The following is a 22285-nucleotide window of genomic DNA, read 5'->3' on the forward strand; positions in this document are numbered from 1 at the left end:
TAAAGACTGTGCTAAGCGAGACATGTCTGCATTTGAAATCGACCACCATACCTGGGAAGCCTTAGGTGAAGACCGTGATGGATGGCGCAAGCGTGTAGTGGAGGGGAGAAGATTATGCGACCAAGCCTGGTTTAAGATAGCAGATAGCAGAAGGTGTCGCAGAAAGAAAGGACTGGAACCTCAGGTGGCATGAGCTTTCTCTGCCCAAAATGTGGGAGGTCGTGCCGCTCACGCATCGGCCTCCACAGTCACCAAACCCGTTGTCTAAACAGCAATGAATTAAATCGTCTACAATAGACGGAAAGACCTGTGATGATGACGTGAATTGCCGATGTAGTAACGGAACACTACTAATCCTAAAATCTACATATTAATCTGACAGTGTCTACTGTTTGCCACTTCAGGTAAGTTTGTTTTGAATACAAAGGTTAATTAAATAATTTAACACCACACCAACTGGTAAAGGCCCTCTTGATTGTTCAAATACTAATGAGAAAATTGCATTTTTCCCACATGTGGGGCAAAGTAATCCGATCTAACTTTTCAGTTTCCTTATGTTAGCTGGTAGAATTTACTTTTAAATGATGATTTTGAATTATAAATTCTTTATAATGTTCATGTGGATTTGATTTTTTTGGTATTTTGTAGTTGGTATTTTCCCTGCGTTGGCGTGGTGATATATTTTGTGTTTCATTAGGTGGCAATGTTTGTTTAACCCTCGTGCCTTGAATTCTCACAACGCTCAAGATTCTACTTCTCGAACCACTCGCTACTCTCATAGTTCAAATCTTCTGCTTGCTCAGGAAACAACATTAGCATGAGCGGTTAAACAACTGCTTTGCCCCCTTGTAAAACGAATAACTATTGTCAAGTTTTATTTTAACCCCCCATGCTAATATTGATTAGCGAAAGATTCCAAAGTATTTAGTGTTATTTTAAATAACACATGCACTGCGTGGGCTATCAAAATCGCTGCAGACTTTTCTTGGTCTAAATATATAATGGTTAGTGTTTGCCACTTAATGCAAGTGAAATTAAGCAAATGTATGTAATCAATTTGCAAACAGACTCCAATGTGAAGGCCAGCCACGCTTGCCCCGCAGCGACACCTTATTGTGACTGTGTATTAACTTTAGTGTGATATTACATTTTATATATAACAAATATGTTTCTGATTTCAGGACCCAGCCTCTAGCCACTAGAAGTAGCAATGTATGCAACAAGAGAGTGAAGATGAAATAGTCAATGCATCTCTGTACCACAAGTAAAATATTTTGAGTGGAAGATGGTTGAGATTGATTCCTGTATCGACGGACAGACACATGCTATGAAGATTCTCTTAAAAATAATAAAATACAATTAATAAATTCAATGTTTAACATGATAGTGACTTTATTTTGTCTACCCACCAATAACCAATTTGTTCAATGCTGGCGGGCAATGGCAATATACTTAAATATTTGATGTGGTTTGAGGCTCAATATTTTGACAAAGATGGCCAGCCACTAAAAAGTTTTAATCCTAGATTAGCCATTAGAGTGTGGCTACCAGTCTGATTTGTTAATTGTTATATAAGTACAGTCAGCGTCATATAGTAGGTAGCATCCAAAGTATTCAAATAGTTCGGTACACCATATTATTTGTATGGCGTACTGAACTATTTGAATACTTTGGATGCTATTTACTATTGTGAGCTAACTTGACTGTTAACTAGAATAAAATAAAACATGAGAACACAGAACATAAATCTTATTTTATTTCTTTATTGACTGCATGAAATCATTAGGTGAGATTATACATATTATTTACATGATAAATTTACAAGCGTTTTAAGATATCTCTTTTTATTACGAAATGCTAAACAATTGTAAAACAATTAAAGAGATCAAACTAGAACGATACAGAACATAACCGTAGATAGTTACTTTACTCGTTGGCGTCAGGAACAGAAAAGAGAGCGTAGCCACGTGCTTGGTGGTTTTTATAGACTTCGAACCGCCCCGCCCAGGTAGCAGACCGGTAGCCGTTAGGTATTCGAAATCCGACGGTTACAGATGGCGCCACTGAAGTGAAACGCTGCGGAGAAGCTTCACAGCCGCGCCGGTAGATGTCGCTGGAACGGTCTTGCAGCCGTATTCGATGACGTAGTACCGATTTGACAGGCGTGCCGACAGATGTCGCCAACACGGCCATGTGACAGTTGTGCCCGCCTCGGGCACTCCACGAGTCCGGTAAAATGCTGTCAACAAAACAAATACCTTTAAAGAATGAACAATAGTATAAGAATAAATAATGCTCCTTATTACACCAATAGAAAGGCGCTGGTCCAATTTATAATCACCACACCAGTCACATTACAGTGTCTTTCTAGCACGTTGTTCCTCTATATGAACTATATGTGCTCGTGCCCACTGTTGTAACTTAGGTGTTTACCGGCTCATTATATTTTTAGACCATGCACACTTCCTTTAGTGCAGCTTTACCAATTTAATAGTAAGTAACCCTAATGATTACTTAATATTAAATTGATAATCTCCTGGAAGCAGAAAAATATTGTTTGGTATATTAATATAAATTTGAATTTATTAAGTTTTTATATTGGTAAAATATATATTATACTCCAATTACTATATCTGATGGCATTTTACCAGGGCTCGCAATCAGTAAATGAAAAATAAGGTTATAAAAAATAAATATTATAAATAATATTTAAAATTGAGATAAGGAATAAAATATTTACCTCGCCAACACTGCTTACTTATTTGCTATTTCCCAGTCATCGATGTGTATCCAGGGTTTCATGTTTTCTGCTGCCGCCGTTCCAGTATACCGCTTGTTGCAACGTTCAGCGCCTCGTACATCTTCCACCTGATACCTGTCTTTTCCCAAGACCCTGACCACTTGGAAAGGTCCTTTAAATATTGGTAACAACTTTGTACTGTGACCATCGTTGGATTGGCTTTGTATTTTGATAAGGACTAAATCACCTTCATGGTATTGTCGAGCCTTTTTGCGTGTTTTGTCGAATCTCTCTTTTTGTTGCATGGAGCTCGCCCTGATATTTTCATCAACTAATTTGCGTAATTTAGTAACATCTACGTCAGACTCGCTATCACTATCAGGTGCTAAAGTATCCGCGTCCGTACGTAACCGATAACCAAAAAATATTTCACTAGGCACGGCTTTTGTAGTTTTTTGTACCGTACTATTTAAGCCTTGTTGCAAAGGTTTTACGCATTTGTCCCAATTATTATCCGACAAATCTGCACCCATGGCTCTCATAGATTCTAAAATAGTATTAACAAAACGTTCCGCTTGGCCATTGGAACGTGGCATACCTGTGGCTATCGTATGTAATCTTATATTCTTATTAGAACAGTATTGTTTAAAACTACATGCCGTAAAACAAGACCCTGCATCTGTGATCAGTCTTTTTGGGTAGCCAAAAATTTTTGAAAGATTATCTAATTCATTAATAACATTAGCACTATCCGTGTTAGGTACAGCAAATATAAAAACAAATTTAGTAAACGAATCTACCATTATTAATAAATATTTGTTATTTTGTGTAGTTTTAACAAACGGGCCTACATGATCTAAATGCAATGTGTGATATGGTCTGGCGAACTTTGGCAAGGGATGCAAGAGACCTTCTTTTGAACCAGTTTTATTCTTATTGTATACACAATTTAGACAATTACTAATATATTTCTTTACTGTGCGTCGAATTCTATGGAACCAATATTTATCTTTAATTCGTTCTACCGTTTTATCTACGGCGAAATGACCAAGATCGTCGTGGTTATATTTGATAATCTGCCAAATACACTGCTTAGGGACGACCCAGCGACGACCTTGACCAGTTCGTTTGTACACTTTACCACCTAGAAGCTCGTAATTACTAAAAATATTTTTATTCATATCGGCCTCTCCTGATTCTAATATTTCCTTTATTTTAACTATTTCGGGATCTTGCAATTGTACAGTTAACAACCAGTCGGCTTCGGTAATCGACATAATTAATTCTGACTCAGATTGTTCCCCAGATTGCACGGGGTTGCGGCTAAGAGCATCTACATGCTGCATTCTGTTACCATCTCTATGTATTATATCAAAACAGAACTCTTGAGTAGAAAGTACCCAACGTGCAATGCGTGGCACAATCTCTTTCTTAGTCATAGCAAAACGTACAGCGTTGCAATCAGTAATAATTTTGAACGGGGAGCCTAATAAATAAAGTCGGAATTTTTGTAACGACGCAATGATAGCCAATAACTCTAATTCGAACGAATGATACTTTTTTTCATCGTTAGTCGTTTGACGACTATAATAGTGTACCGGTTTTTCCCCTTCGTCCGTAACCTGCATTAAAATACCTGCAATTCCGTCTCTGCTAGCATCCGTGTAAAGTACACATTCTTTATTTGGATTATAAATAGTCAATATATTACCAGACAACAGTGCACTCTTTAAAGTTTCAAAAGCTTGTTGTTGACTACTTCCCCAGGACCATGTACTATCCTTTTTCAATAATTTTGTAAGAGGGCTCGATAAAAGGGCACAATTTTTAATAAATTTACGAAAGTAACTTATAAGCCCAAGAAATTGGCGTAATTGGTGAACAGTTTTTGGCTCAGGGAAGTCTTTAACAGCTGCAGCTTTCTTTCTGGGAGGAGGCGGAGACGGCGTCCTCGATGACGATGAGGACGATGTGGGCGAAGGCGAACGAGATCGCTTATGTTTCTTCATTCTGCCAGCACTTCTGATGTGAGCTATCTTGACTGTTAACTAGAATAAAATAAAACATGAGAACACAGAACATAAATCTTATTTTATTTCTTTATTGACTGCATGAAATCATTAGGTGAGATTATACATATTATTTACATGATAAATTTACAAGCGTTTTAAGATATCTCTTTTTATTACGAAATGCTAAACAATTGTAAAACAATTAAAGAGATCAAACTAGAACGATACAGAACATAACCGTAGATAGTTACTTTACTCGTTGGCGTCAGGAACAGAAAAGAGAGCGTAGCCACGTGCTTGGTGGTTTTTATAGACTTCGAACCGCCCCGCCCAGGTAGCAGACCGGTAGCCGTTAGGTATTCGAAATCCGACGGTTACAGATGGCGCCACTGAAGTGAAACGCTGCGGAGAAGCTTCACAGCCGCGCCGGTAGATGTCGCTGGAACGGTCTTGCAGCCGTATTCGATGACGTAGTACCGATTTGACAGGCGTGCCGACAGATGTCGCCAACACTATACGACGCTGTCTGTACTTAATTTAAACATATAATGAAATAAATTGTATATTATTTCTACGGCCTCCTAGCTAGTCATTAGTGACAGTGACCCTGCTCTGCCTATGAAGTAGGAGGTCCCGGGTATAAATCCTCATAGGACATTTATTTGTTTTTTAATTGTGTGTGTATATATTAATGGTCTATGCCCATTTGTCCACACCTCTTGTATGGCTTTGATATGATCATAAAATATGTATAAGATAAGTATCTATTTATATTTACACATTGTATTATTGCTCTCATACGTATACGGATATGTTTTTAGTGTCGGATGTCTCTTTTCTTTGAGCAAGTTTTTGTCACCTGCCCTGCTATTTAAACTGCTCAAGAATTTACAATGTTTTGTTACTAAGTATGTCGGTTAGTGTAAGGTGTAAGACTGTCCTAAAATATACTATGAGGACAATTTTGCAATGCGTAAGGTTAAGTTAATAAATGTACAAACAGCAACACTGCTAATTGTACATCGGTGGACTTTATTAGCTTAATACAAAAGGCATAAGGTCCACCAATGTACAATTAACAGTGTGGGTGATGGTACCATGTAGGTTTAATTTATTTTAATTATTATCACGTTTCTAAGAACAAAAATTATATTATTATTTAATAATGTTGATAGAGTTCGACCACAGAAACTTTGCAGCGCAATAGTCAGTAAACGTCATTCTCTATGGTATGTGTTTGTCAAAATCGTTTAGGTAAATATTCGTTGTGTTTTGTGATGAACGGGAAAAACATGGTGAAACCTCACAAAATCGGCGTGCGGGAATTACTTTTCCGCGTGACGAATAATTTTACACTAGTAAAAAATCAGCACTAGGCAATTCAAGCTCAAAAACGACAATGTTTACAAAATTTAGAGTTGATGACGGGTAAGTGGAATGAAACATTTTAATACTTGCACCATATCTAAAGTAAGACCGTAAAAAGTGTGCAGCGATTTTGATAGCTCACGCAGTGCAAGTGTCATTTTAAACGTCAAAGTTCTATGAAATTATGACGTAATAAATAACACTTACGCTGCGTGGGCTATCAAATCCGCTGCAGACTTTTATTGGTGCGACTATATTACATAAATAGATAATATATTATAATATTGGTTTAGACTAAGGTTTCACACCAAATTGAACACACCTAGTAGGTATAGGCATTACCTTATGAACTTTCTCTAACATTTCGAAAAACCCATTGGTTCGAGGTGGGTTTTGAGATCGAAGTCCTCTAACCCACAACCTCCATGCTTATGCTTACGGCATGGGTGGCCTACTAGTTAAAGCTTAAATTTATTTTGAATGTATGTTTATTGTTTTAATGGTTTATTTAGTTTTTCCGAAATCCGAAGTTCGCGAATTGCGGGCAATTTCTCTGTCAATATAATTACGCCTTAATGGGAGTAAAAGAGAAAGATGCTCGCAATTTGCGAACGTTGGTGTTTGCGGTTGGCCCTCTGTACCTATTTACTGCTAGGCCGTCGCGGATATTACAAAAGCTCAATAATTTTGATGAAGCCAAATGTCATATTCTCACAAATATCTCAATATTATTTATCAACATTTAGTATATGTATACATATTAATAGTGACATATATTGTTGGAATTAAACTTATTTAACCATAAATGCACAGCTTAAATTTTTCATAGACGGTAAATATGGTAGAAATTTCACAAGTATCAAGACTATTTAATCCATTTTCTGTGGTGTTGTCGCATACTGATTTTTAAAAACTATTTTTTATCTAGCGCTGCAAAGTTTCTGTGGTCGAACTTTATGATCAAGATCATTAAGTATGAGGATTTACCATAGAGGTACAATCATATAGAGATGACACGGGGGAGGGGCCAAACGACCGATCGAGATGCACTTATGGAAATTTCAGTAGGAGTAGCAGAGAAAGCGGTATTATTGCTTGTCCTTGTCACAGTCGCACTTTTTGTTTGTTCCCCACCAAAAATTTAGTATGGTTTATGGTGGGCAACAAATAACCCGACCAAATTACGTAGATTGTTTTTGGTATGTTGTCAGGAATGTTAAAAGGTGTTTTTAATATTGTCGCTTTGCGTATGTTTTGTCCCTCACGGAGGCACGCGTATACCTCATCTATGTAATACTAGGTCTATGGGATTTACTACAGTGACATCTATTGATAGTTTTTCTCAAACAATCGAGCTATTTAGTGTGTTACAACGGCAAGAAACTAACTGTCTAGTAATGCGATAGATGGCGCAAGAATAGTTCATGCCATTATTTATTTATTTTTTTCTGCGTCGATTTACTATGTGTAAATGGATGTTTTAAAAGGTTTTTGTTGTAATATAGTAAATAAATTAGAACTATACATGTTAATTTAAAAATTGGCAAGATTTCAAATGACACAAATATCTATTTAGGCCCAATGGTGCTCTGAGTGACATCTCTTGAATTTCTGTGGAACTAAGCGAGGCTTGTATGGGTCGGCGACTCTATATATATTTACTTTATGACCATAGAAACAAATATGTGACGTTCCACGGCAAAAGGTACCTTATGGCGGCTGGCGCTTACGTCGCATAGCACCGCAATAATATTGGAGCGGCGTTAATAGTTAATAGCGTAAGCGCCAACCGCCATAAGGTACCTTTACCCGTGGGACGTCACATATAAACACTAAAGGTTGGTGCAAAAACCAATCAAAAAGCAAATGCAGTAGGTATATCTTAGATATACATACTAACATAAACATACATATATGTTATAAAAATAAATGTACTAATATGTATATGGGATGATAGACACTAGACGAGACATTTAGCAGATAACTACCGAGCATGACTACTCAAAAAACAAATTTTCTTGGGGCTTGTCTTACAGGTAGAGGGAGTGCATTCCATAGATAGGTTGCCTGAACGGCAAAACAATCATACATAAAACGGTTATGAAGAGGAAGGACTTAAAGTTTAAGTGAGCGGGACATCCGGAACGGGCATAAAAACTAAATACTTATTAATAATATTTTATCTTTATGTCTTAGATTTATGGCATAAAGTGTGTCTTTTTCTTTTTCAATAAACTTTTATTCTTGCTACAAAACCAGCTTCTAGAATATACAAACAGAGTAAAAAAAATATATAAGTTTTTAAAGTGAGGTCTACGGGTTTCAAAGATTTTAATATTTGTTAGAACCCTTAAGTATGCACTTTTTATGCAGTGTGAATAAATGTATGCATAGGTAGTGTTGTAGTGTAACTTTTGCACATCATTGTTGCCAAATCAACTTCCTGCAATTATAGTAGTGATAGAATAGGTTTTTAACAAACTTTTGTCACTTAGTAGAACATAATAGATAGAATGAGAAGAAATAGATATTAAGTGTCAATAATATTAAAAGGCACCAGAAACTTTTCATTATTTTAGTTTAAGAAAGGTGTACTTACATCTTCAATCCTTTCTTCTAGATCTTAGAACTTGTGTGCACTGTGCAGCATTGCATTTTGTATCTCTGGGTTCCGAGAGGCTCATGAATCTCCCTGTAGGTGTAGGCGAACAGGGGATGCTGAGTTATATATTTGGCTAGCATTTTCTTGTGCGCCGAAGCATCGACTGAAATTAAACATATTCATGACAAAACCAGTTAATGATCAAACGAACTATAACTTTTTCTATAAATAAATTAGAGAAACTTACATTTTGGGTGGCATTTCCTTTAGTTTACACAGCAAATCAGTATTTTTCTTCGACTTGGTTTGTATTTTCACTAAATTCACTGAATCATGCGCGTACGCGATGCTTGTCAATGTCAAGTGAATTGTCAGTTGAGAAAACACGATTATCCGTGCATGTTATAATGTAAGTCAATTTGTATAAAGCTGTCACTCATTTAAACATTTTTCAATTTGGAAGTGTAGTAATAAAACTAACTATTCGTTTTCAAACATCGTCCGACACACGTCCGACATTTTAATAAAGCCAGGCATTAAATGGATTTTTCATAAACTCTAGGCATAGACAATCGTGGTCACTTACGAATGATAGTGGATAACTTTATACGATATCGACGTGGTATTCTTATCGTAGCCCGTAACCATGTTCAGCAAAACGATAAAAATACGACTATCGTTAAAAGACGACAGTAGATTCCACGCGCAATATGATATAACCTTGCTAAGCCCGCAGGCTATACAATATAGCAAGCCAAATTGCTATTTAGTAAACACATCTTTGATTATCAGAGTACACCGGTGAGAGGTCTACATTTTTGCTAAATAGTCCATTTTCTAGACTCGATATCCTGTTTGTATTTTGACATCGGCGTACATTACCGAGCCCAAGTACTTACAATGCTGTAGATATTTTTTATATGATGTTTCATTTATGGAGGTCGTGCAAGTTCGTTTAATGTCAAAAAGTTACAACCAAATATGGGTGCATGTATACACACTACTCTAAATACAAGTGTCTGTTTGTATTTTGACATCGGCGTACATTACCGAGCCCAAGTACTTACAATGCTGTAGATATTTTTTATATGATGTTTCATTTATGGAGGTCGTGCAAGTTCGTTTAATGTCAAAAAGTTACAACCAAATATGGGTGCATGTATACACACTACTCTAAATACAAGTGCCTGGAGTAAAATTTATAAAAGCGGATTGAAAAAAAAAACAGTTTTGTTGGTTTGGATATTCATTAACAATCACTTCGTTCTAAATAAGTACATGCATAATTGCATAGCAGGTAGTTTTACTGGAGGTGGCGGTTTAATGATTAAAGAAGGATAAATAATTAATGGGTTTCACAGGGGATGACTTTTCCTTAATTTCCATTGGCTGGTTGTTGCTGGGCGGGCTGCGTTTCACAGGATACGCCAAAGCTGAATTTGGCGTAGTCTCCTAACAGTTGCTGTTTTGCGGTGCCGATATATTATAAGAATTCCGAATAATTTATTTTAGACTACAGAAATTTCTTCATATTTTTTAAATGGGGCATGAAACTGGGCGAAGTTCGAAATTTGATGTCCTGATAATCGTCTCCAAGTTTCTGTCAGTTGTCAGGATGTGTGGAGACAAATATATGATTTAAATATATTTTTTTTTTTTATTTAATTTATTTATCATAAAGTACACAACACTTTTATAAACATTATATTCCTCGCCAAACTGCAATTGCAGTTTGTTGGCGAGATCGCGCTCATCTTCACAGACATACATATTATGCTATGCACTAAATACAAAACTTAACTTAACAACTAAATTCAGGTATATTTTAGGTACAGTTTAAATGTTAGGGTATATTATCCAATAACGTATTTTTTAACTCAGTTTTAAATTTAGCCCTACTACATTTATTTTCTTCCCTTAGGTAGTTAATTTCGTTATACAATTTTGGTATCAAAAACAAATCAGTTCTTTTGCCATAATAGTTTTTAGCAGTATTTTGTACAATTTTTTTAAGCCTTATGCTCTTTGTTCTATATCTACTTTGTTTCAACACCTTAAATTTATCATCAAAACAATTTTCTACTGCTATCAAGTATTGCACCTTTTGATGTATAGGAAGTATTTTACATATCTTGTACAATTTGTCGTTATTCCCTTTAAGCCTATTTTTAATTTTTTTATTAACTAGGTATTTCATATCATAGATCTTAACTGTATTTTTTTAATTTCGTCTAAATAAGTAGGATCATCGAGAAATATAGGGAATTTAAAAGGCCTCTATATCTTGCATTCATTGATTACAAAAAAGCCTTTGATACAATCACACATAATAACATCTGGAAAGCTTTGCAGCTGAACAACGTCCACCCTATCTACATTAAAATCTTACAAAATGTATATTCGAGAAGCACAAGTCGAGTGAAACTAGACAGGGCTGGCCCAGCAATAAATATTAGAAGAGGAGTGAAACAAGGAGACCCAATTTCGCCCAAGCTTTTTATTGCTGTGCTCGAACTAGCCTTCAATCAGCTGAATTGGGACCGACATGGCATATTTGTCAACCACCGGCGCTTGACACACCTCCGCTTTGCAGACGATATTATTTTATTTGCAGAATCAAGTCGCAAATTGGAGTACATGATCAACGACCTAAACAAAGCAAGCCAAAATATAGGACTAGAGATGAACTTTGACAAGACCAAAGTTATGACAAACAGTTTAAAAACGCCCATCAAAGTCTGTCAAATTAACATAGAACATGTAGACTCATATATTTACCTTGGCAAAATGATATCTTTTGACCCAAACAGTGGCCCTGATGAAATCAAGCGTAGAATAAACTTATCGTGGAAAAAGTTCTGGGCACTGAAAGAAATCTTTAAAAGCGATATGCCTTTATCAATTAAGAAAAAAGTTATGGACAGCTGTATTTTACCCTGCCTCACTTATAGCTCGCAAACATGGCCACTGACTAATAATAGCAAGCAGGGCATACGTTCATGTCAATCAGCCATGGAAAGGTCAGTACTAAAAATCAGAAGAATAGACAAAGTACGCAACGTGATAATTAAGGAAAAAACCAAATTCATAGACTTTTTAGTACAGGCACTAAAGCTAAAATGGAGATGGGCAGGCCATCTGGCAAGACTGCAGGATGGTCGTTGGACGAAAGCAGCTACGGTGTGGCTCGGACCCACAGGAAAGCGCGGCAGAGGCAAGCCGCGCACGCGCTGGTCAGACGACCTTACGGCGGTCGCTGGCCCAAACTGGATAGCGACAGCTTCAGACAGAGAGCTCTGGAAAACCTTGGAGGAGGCCTATACCCTATAAAAAAGGGGTCCTCATTCATTCTTTTTATCTTTATTTATTTTGTAAATTATCATATTATTTGTGTAACGATGTTGAGAAATTAAAGGCTTTTTTATTTATTTATTTATAAGTATGAAAAGTTCGACCATAAACACTTAGACCATAATTAATGATTGAGTCCACTAACGCGTAATAAACAACGAGCATTGTCTTTTTATTAATGAATCTAATTAAGTGATATAACTTGCTTAGGACTGAACGGAGTTTAGAACAAACTGCAGTAACATGTGTTTTCCAGTTAAAATTGTTATCTACATGCATACCTAAATACTTGTATGTACTAACATATTCTAAAGGTTCACAGCTACAGCTATAGATATTATTTATTCGGTTGTGCAGACATTCGTACCCGTGACCTATAATTAAATACTCATTGTAATTAACAGTTTTCGCCTTACGATTGTATGGGGAATATATATGCATACACTTCGTTTTTGATAAATTGATAATCATACCGTTATCGTGGGCCCATTTCACTACATTGTCAAGGTCACTTTGAATGTTATTATGGGCTACCGATATATCTGTATCTGAAGCTAGTAAGCACATATCGTCCGCGTACATAAATACTTTACATTTGCTCACGACGTTTACAACACTGTTGACAAGCATTAGATAGCCGACAGGGCCGTACACCGAGCCGGTCGGCACCCCGAGCGTGACGTCACACTCCGCGCCCGTGGCGCCGGCGATGCTCGTGCGTATGGTCCTGCCCGCTAAATGGCTGCGGAACCAGTCGTTGACGGGGCCAGCAATGCCACACTCACTCATGGCCTGGAGTAGCACTTCATGTTCTAATGTATCAAAAGCCTTTTTATAATCTATAAAAAGTGTGAGAACTTGCTTACCGTCGTTCAAACAGCTGTTAATTTCATCTGAGAAGTGTGCCAGAGCTGTCCCCGTGCTTCGACCCCGCCTGAACCCGTGCTGCGCGTCCGTAAGTACATTGTGTTTCTCCAGAAAACCTGATATTTGTCCGACGACCACCTTCTCAACAATTTTATTAATTACCGGCAAAATTGCTATAGGCCTATAATTCGTGTATTCCAAGTGATTTCCATTTTTGTAAATAGGTCTTATAACGGATTTTTTCAAGTTTTCTGGGTAAACACCTTTTGATATACCTATAGTATTGCATAAAATTAAAAAAAATATTCTCTGCTTGCATATCAGCCCACCCATTTCTCTCTTTTTCCATGCGTGTAATAACTTTAGTCCAACGAAGCATATTGAGCTCATTTAAATGCAGCCTTTGTGTATCGTCTTCCCGCACGCGTCAACAAACCAGGCCGCGTAGCCAAGATGCCGATCGCTTACGCTTCGTAGCGATCGAAACGCAACTGTCACTGTCGCACTACTATGGAAGAGTGATAGAGAGACATAATGCTTTTCGTTGTCGAAGCGATAGCGATTGTAACCTTGGCTAGGCCGGCTGGCTATATAATATAGCAGGCCAAATTGCGATTTCGTAAACACATCCTTAAGAATCAGCATCTTAGATTATCAAAGTAAACCGGTGAGAGGTCTCCATTTTGCTTTATAGTCCTTTTTCTAGACTCGATATCTGTTTGTATTTTGGCATCGGCGTACATTACCGAGCCCAAGTACTTACAATGCCGTAAATATTTTTTATATGATGTCTCATTTATGGAGGTCGTGCAGGTTTGCTTATTGACAAAAATGTTACAACCAAATATGGGTGCATGTTTACATACCACTCTAAATACATGTGCCTGGAGTAAAACTTATACAAGCTGACTGAAAAAAAATTACAGTTTTGATGGTTTGGATATTCATTATCAATCATTTCGTTCTTAATATGTTCATGAATATTTGCATAACAGGTAGTTTTACTGGAGGTGGTGGTTTAATATTTAAAGAAGGATAAATAATTAATGGGTTTAACAGGGGATGCCTTTTCATTATTTTCCATTGACTGGTTGTTGCTGGGCGGGCTCTAAGCTTAATTTAGCGTAGTTTCCTCACATTGGCCGTTTTGCGGTGACCGATATAAGAATTCCGAATAATTTAATTTAGAATGTAGAATTCTTCAAAGTTTTGGAATTGGGCGAAGTTTAAATTTTGATTTACTGATAATCAACTCCGAGTTTCTATCAGTTATCAGGATGAGTTGAGACAAATATATGATTGAACGATATTGTAAATGGACAAAGTTAAGAATCTTCTTCTCTGCTTGCCATAACAGCACACCCGTTTCTCACTTTGCCCATGCGTGTAAGAACTTCAGTCCCCCAAAGCATTTTGAGCTCATTTAAATGCAGCTTCTGTGTATAATTTTCCCGCACGGGCTAGAAATCCAGGCTATATAATATAGCAAGCCAAATTGTGGTCTCGTAAACCCTCCCCTTAAATTCGGCATCTTTGATTCGCAGAGTATACCGGTGAGAGATCTCCATTTTTGCCATCTAGTCCTTTTTCTAGACACGATGTCTGTCTGTATTTTGGCATCGGCGTACATTACCGAGCCCAAGTTTCGCGGTGACTGATATAGTAAATCCGAATAATTTAGTTTAGACTGTAGAAATTTCTTCATATTTTTGAAACTGGGCGATGTTCGAAATTTGATGTACTGATAATCAGCTCCGAGTTTCTGTCAGTTGTCAGGATGTGTTGAGACAAATATATGATTAAAATATATAGTAAATGCACAAAATTAAAAATCTTATTCTCTGCTTGCCTAATCAGCCCAACCATTTCTCACTTTTTCCATGCGTGTAATAACTTCAGTCCAACGAAGCATTTTGAGCTTATTTAAATGCAGCTTCTGTGTATCGTCTTCCCGCACGCGTCAACAATCAAGGCTATAAAATATAGCAAGCCAAATTGCTTTTTCGTAAACACATCTTTGATTATCAGAGTACACCGGTGAGAGGTTTACATTTTTGCTAAATAATCCATTTTCTAGACTCGAAATCTGTTTGTATTTTGGCATCGCCGTACAGTACCGAGCCCAAGTACTTACAATGCTGTAGATATTTTTTACATGATGTTTCATTTATGGAGGTCGTGCAGGTTTCTTTAATGTCAAAAAGTTACAACCAAATATGGGTGCATGTATACACACTACTCTAAATACAAATGCCTGGAGTAAAACTTATACAAGTTGATTGAAAAAAAAAATACAGTTTTGTTGGTTTGGATATTCATTATCAATCACTTCGTTCTAAATAAGTACATGCATAATTGCATAGCAGGTAGTTTTACTGGACAGCATGGAGGTGGCGGTTTAATGGTTAAAGAAGGATAAATAATTAATGGGTTCCACAGGGGATGACTTTCCCTTATTTTCCATTGACCGGTTGTTGCTGGGCGGGCTGGTTTTCACAGGGGACGCCAAAGCTGAATTTGGCGTAGTCTCCTTACAGTTGCTGTTTTGCGGTGACCGATATATTATAAGAATTCCTAATAATTTATTTGAGACTGCAGAAATTTCTTCATATTTTTGAAATGGGGCCTAGTTCGAAATTTGATGTCCTGATAATCGTCTCCAAGGTTCTGTCAGTTGTCAGGATGTGTTGAGACAAATATATGATTAAAATATACCTATAGTAAATGCACAAAATTAAAAATCTTATTATCTGCTTGCCATATCAGCCCACCCATTTCTCACTTTTTCCATGCGTGTAATAACTTTAGTCCAACGAAGCATATTGAGCTCATTCAAATGCAGCCTTTGTGTATCGTCTTCCCGCACGCGTCAACAATCCAGGCTATATAATATAGCAGGCCAAATTGCGATTTCGTAAACACATCCTTAAGAATCAGCATCTTTGATTATCAGAGTACACCGGTGAGAGGTCTCCATTTTGCTTTATAGTTCTTTTTCTAGACTCGATATCTGTTTGTATTTTGGCATCGGCGTACATTACCGAGCCCAAGTACTTACAATGCTGTAGTTATTTTTTATATGATGTGTCATTTATGGAGGTCGTGCAGGTTTGTTTATTGACAAAAATGTTACAACCAAATATGGGTGCATGTTTACATACCACTCTAAATACATTTTAATGTAGTAAACAACTACATTTAGTGTTTAACAGTAACTTCATGGATTGCTGCGACATAATGCATATTGCTTGTATCAGCGATAAAATACATGTATATATACGCATAAGCGAATAGAATAAATGGAATTATTGTACTAGACACCGAGCCTATCACTTCTAACCCTCTCCAGTCACCCTACAACGATCCTGTTAGTACATGGCGACCCTGCCCAACGCGTACCAGTGAAGAATCTTCAGTGAAGTCAAGCATCAAGAATCAAGAAACCGAAGCCGAGTTAAGAAGAAAGAAGAGCAATTACGAAGAAAAATGGCCACGAAACAAGTAAACATCACGGTCGAGGGCGACGACATCACGATGACCTGCCCCGTGCAGTACCAACAGTCGATAAGGGTGACTGTGAATAATGATGGAAGCAGGAAAGTGGAGGTGACACTAAATGCCACCTTCACCGTGAACATTCCCATGGCCCCAGACAGATCATGTAGAGTAACGGAGACAACCGACACGTCACCGGCACCACCGCCAACACCAAGCGCGACGACAACGCCCGATGCCCCGCAACACCCATCGCAACCACAACCACAGCCGCAATGCCCATTGCCCAATTGTAATGGCATATTGGCCAATTCCCCAGCACAGCCACGATCGCAGCGACAGTGCCCGTCGCAGCCACCAGGGACCACCGCAAGACCAGTAGCAGTCGTAGAACCGCTGCCACCAAGGTACCAGCCACTCCGGCCCCACTACATCCCGCAACGGCACGAAAGGAGCCCACCACGAGGACGAGGAAGAGGATGGCGACGGACGGTAACGCAGCTGTAACGGTTAATAGTAGATTTTTTTTTTGTTAATTATCAAAATGTAGAGGTAAATCATGTTAATTTTTTTTTTCTCTTTTTCTTAAGATATCGCTGACTAAATACGGATAACATGCGTAATTCTAGTGTCACACGTAAAATGCATAAAATATAACAACTCGTTTTCATTACTTAAAAAACTATATAATTAAACTCTCAGCCGATTACATTCATTTTTGCAGTGTCGAATGTAGTCCATCGCAATAAATTTCACAATATCCGTCGCACGCGCCACCGTTCGACCGCGCGCGTCAGCTGAAATTTAACTAGGTCGCGTGACTTCGCCGCGAATTAACATTATTTATTTAATCATTGAATGAAATATGATACTCACATTTAGAAATTTCCTTAGCAACAAATTTTTTATTACAATTAACTTATCGATGAAAAGTTATGTTCTATGAAATTATTGGATTAGCTACCCAGTGATTAAATATGAAATAACTAAATAAATACGTAATTTCATTAAGCTTGGAAACAATAATTAAAATAACTATTTCACCAAAAATACACTTAGGAACGGTATAGCACTTAATAATCGTTGAATACAGATAGGTTAGCATTGCGTAACTAGTCCTTTTTGTTAGATAAAATCAACAATTTGGAGACGAGGTCTTAAATAGTTTCTGCAAACGTGGAGGCACATCAAAGTTATATGACCTCATACAGCTAGAGCACAAGTCCTTCATACTTGATCATGGTGAGAACAACCGTATTCCTCCGTGAAAGATGTAGGAGACCCTTTTTGTCTTAATGTAGATGTGCCTAGGTACAGGATATCCCTAAAGGATAGGCCTGATATGCCGTGTTTTTTTTTAAGGGTGACCATGCCCTAGGGAACGATTCCCATGAATTTGTGTACGCACAGAGGCGTAGCACAAGGTATTGTAGGGTGACCATACCCACACTTGTAGGGTGACCATGCCCACATTTTATTGTTTAGGAGCATTGGACTCCGACCGGCATTAGTTAAAACATTATATTATAGCTATCGTTGAGGCATACCAAAACGGAATGAAAATACAAAACCAAGCATCAAAGTAACATTGTAACATTAAAACGTGATAACATTAGACAAGTATACTTCTTTCCAAATAAAATCTTCTTAAAACAATATTATCATATCTCTAATACATTACCTTTCACAATGACACTAGAAAGAGCAAAAAGTTTGAACCACGAATAAATTTTTTTTTAATTATTTTACCTGTCTAAAAGACAATCAGATCAAATAACTTCTTAAATTTTTTTTAACAAATGTAAGCAAGTAACATGCATTATTTATTTTTTTCTCCTGCCACCCCGGGGGGGAAACGGACTTTCGGGGGAGGTGTAATGTAGTAAACAACTACATTTAGTGTTTAACAGTAACTTCATGGATTGCTGCGACATAATGCATATTGCTTGTATCAGCGATAAAATACATGTATATATACGCATAAGCGAATAGAATAAATGGAATTATTATACTAGACACCGAGCCTATCACTTCTAACCCTCTCCAGTCACCCTACAACGATCCTGTTAGTACAACATGTGCCTGGAGTAAAACTTATACAAGCTGACTGAAAAAAAATTACAGTTTTGATGGTTTGGATATTCATTATCAATCATTTCGTTCTTAATGGGTACATGAATATTTGCATAACAGGTAGTTTTACTGGAGGTGGTGGTTTAATATTTAAAGAAGGATAAATAATTAATGGGTTTAACAGGGGATGCCTTTTCATTATTTTCCATTGGCTGGTTGTTGCTGGGCGGGCTCTAATTCGCGTAATCTTTGAAATATTTTTTCTAGATTGTTAATATGCTCTTGAAGGGAAGTGGAAAAGACTAAAATGTCGTCCAGGTAAACTAGACATATGGAATTTTGTAGGCCTTTACATTATCCATTACGCGCTGGAATGTTGACGGCGCGTTTTTTGTTCCCATAGGCATCCGAAGAAATTCAAAGTGCCCGTTTTCTACGTTAAAACCAGTGTTGTGAATGTCTGAAGGATGCATCTCTACTTGGTAAAAACCGCTGGCCAAATCTAAAGTTGTAAAGTATTGGCATTTACCCAATTTGTCCAATATATCGTTTATGTTAGGAATAGGATACTTGTCGTCTATAGTTTTGGCATTTAGTTTCCGAAAATCTATAACTAACCTCCATTTTACTTTTCCACAAGCGTCCGCTTTTTTCGGGACGACCCAGATGGGTGCACTCCAGGCTGATGTTGACGGTCGAATTATTCCCTGTTCTAACATTTTTGCAATTTGAGATTTAACTTCCTCCCTATGAATTTGTGGGTATCTATACGTCTTCGAATAAATAGGTATTTCATCTGTCGTTTTTATGCGGTGCTTTATTTTATTAGTAAACGTAAGTGGTTCATCTTCAACATAAAATACGTCGGCATATTTGGTACAAAGTTGTTTTAAATTAGCTGTTTCCTCTGTATTCAAATGATCTGTGCGCAATCGAGACAATACGTGATCGACACGTGAGAATTGTTGTGAGTCACCGCTACGGTAACACTCGGTCTCCGAATTGAATAACTCAACGCTAATCGGCTGAGTTAGCGTGAATATCATGTCGCGTGAGAAATTATTGCAAATTTCGACAGTGCTTTTGTTATTGTTTGCAGTACTTATGCAATTACTTACAATGCAATTGCAAAGTACCTGTTGTTCCACGAATATATCACCACTTGGTATGTTTACTGGTACTTCTATTAGTTGTGACGAATTTGCCGGTACTATTGTTTCAAGTAAATTGACATTTCCGGAGGTATACATATATATGGGGTTGGTAGACAATGGAGTTATCAACTGACGGGTTCTGTAACTTATATCAGCTTGCCATAAATCAAGCAAATCGGACCCAATAAGGCCATCCAAATAATTGTGAAATTTGTACACAAATAACTTCAATGGTTCGCCATTGTTAAGTTCCGGGAAAGAAGGTATTGTTACCGAGTACTTGTTGACAGTTGAAGCATGTACGTTTGTGACAATAAATGGATCGTATTGTAATGAGCATTGAGCGTAAAATTGCTTGACAGCCTTGGGGCTAAGAAAACTTTTATTTGCACCAGTGTCGATTAGTATTTTAAGAGCGCTATTACATTTCGGCGTTGAGCGAGTTTAGGTATTTTACGCGCTGCGGCAGGCCGTGCGAGCTCAGTACGCCGATCCCTTCTACCACACTCGCACTACAATGATGGATTAAACATTCTTGATCCTTCGCGAAGCATATTGAAATCAACCATAACAACACTAACTGTACTTAACTTTTAAAGTTCTAAAACTGTTATTTGGTAAGTACGAAAATACTAAATGCAGTGCAAATGTACATAGGGGCTGTTCATAAATTACGTCATCTATTTTTGACGATTTTTGACCCCCCCTCCCCTCAAATCATCCAAAAATCAAGCTTCGGATGAATCTGTTTCCTCCTACGTCATGTTACCATCATCCGATGTCCAGACCCCCCCCCCCCCCCACTCCTCCCATTTGAAACGACGTAATTTATAGGGCTTGCAAATATTCGAAACTTTCAGGTATTCGAATATTCGACTTTTTCTGACGACATATTCGAATATTCGAATAATTATTCGAATATTATAAAAAATAAGAAAAAGAACGAGTAATCGGTTTATTATCGTTTTGTTCAAAAGCTTATTTCACATATTGCTAAAACTAATGATATTTTGCAGAAATCCACTTAATTGACTAGATTTTATCATCCTACTATGAGATGCCCACATTTATAAAAACAAGTAAAACGCCAAAATAAGACGTATTCAATATTTCTAGATAAAACTTTTATTATAAATGCGCCGTTGAGTGAAATAATATAACTTTAATCATCTAAACCAAACCTAGGTATGTAAGATATTTTTTAATACAGTTGCTCACAAAGTGCTACTTTACGTAGCTGTTTAGCGTGCGGAAAGTTGGTTATGTCGAACTAGTGCTTTTTACTTTTCCAATTTTTTTAAATTTATACTTGTTCCAATTCACGACTACTTATTGATGAGTGTTAATATTAGTTTCCTTTAAACGTCGTAATCAGCATAAAAACCTACTGTTAATGTAAGAATATGAAAAATATACATATTTCATATTTTAATACTTACCTCTTCATCATTATAACACGTTTATTTTTTAATATTGAATATTGAAAATTCCGTTCTTAATAAGGTGTCTGAATGGAACGGAATAGCTGCCAAACGCCCATAGATATAATATACTTAAAGACGACGTCTAAGCGAGCTGTCACTGTTACCACTTTTGTTTAGTGTACGATTAACAATGTTTTACTTATTTTTTCGCAACTGTATTAAAAAACGTCGTTCGATACACGTGCGGAAATGTCATTCTTCACTCGTCCCGAGTCTTCCCACTCGCCTGCGGCTCGTGGCAAGATATCTCGGTACTCGTGAAGTAATGACATACCTTCCGCACTAGCATCGAAATGTACTATTTTTTAGTAGGTAATTATTTTCTGATTTAAATTAACTTGTAGTCACTCAGAGGCCTTAATTAATGGTCGGCTTAATTATATAATATTGGAATATTTAAGGGAAAAAGTTAGTTGACTACTGGATTATTCGTCAGCTAAAGGTGCATAGTTAGATTACCTAGTTGGGCAGGTTTGGTATGATCAAATTTGAGAATTGCGATAAGTGCGGGCAAGGTTTAGTCTTAATAAACAGAATGACCCTTTAACTTAAAACTTATGCACCGTAAAAATAACATACTTTTTGATTTCGTTTTCTTTCAAATTGAGTTAGGTTTCACTATATTCACGAAGTCTATCGAGAGGAATACAGTAAAAAATATTATTTCCTTCGTATTTGGGTACCTACCCATTACTCATTCACTGTAAATACCCGGAAAACACACAGAAACTGTAACTGCACCGGATTAAATAGATTTTTTATAGTAATAAAAAATATTCGAATATTCGAAACCTGAGCGGCCGAATATTCGAATATCAAAACAGGCCGAATATTCGACAAATTCGAATATTCGAATATTCGAATTGCAAGCCCTAGTAATTTATGAATAGCCCCATACTTGTACTTATGAAGGTATATTACTCGAAAGAAATTATAGGTACCTACTCGCTTATTTACATGTTTCGTCATTGCATTTGGTACCTATAGGTTGTAAAGTTTGTATCAACGAGGGTTTAAAAACGAACTGGTACTGAGGATCTGATGATGATTAAGGTGGTCACGGATACCAATCAACCATGTAGTAACATGATTAGGCTCGTTTGATTCGTCTCAACAAGATCTTTGACACTGAAGATACA

The 22285-nt window shown here is 37.1% G+C and overlaps 1 long non-coding RNA gene across 1 annotated transcript; it reads left to right on the top strand.

The window, feature by feature from the left end:
* Positions 1-293: 293 nt before the first annotated feature.
* On the top strand, positions 294-1384 carry LOC134805658 (uncharacterized). The gene is made up of 2 exons (XR_010146350.1): positions 294-404; positions 1182-1384. It is a non-coding gene; the product is annotated as an uncharacterized LOC134805658 (long non-coding RNA).
* The last annotated feature ends 20901 nt before the right edge of the window (positions 1385-22285 follow it).

Source organism: Cydia splendana, unplaced genomic scaffold, assembly GCF_910591565.1.
Source record: "Cydia splendana unplaced genomic scaffold, ilCydSple1.2 scaffold_47_ctg1, whole genome shotgun sequence".
Taxonomy (NCBI): Eukaryota; Metazoa; Arthropoda; class Insecta; order Lepidoptera; family Tortricidae; genus Cydia; species Cydia splendana.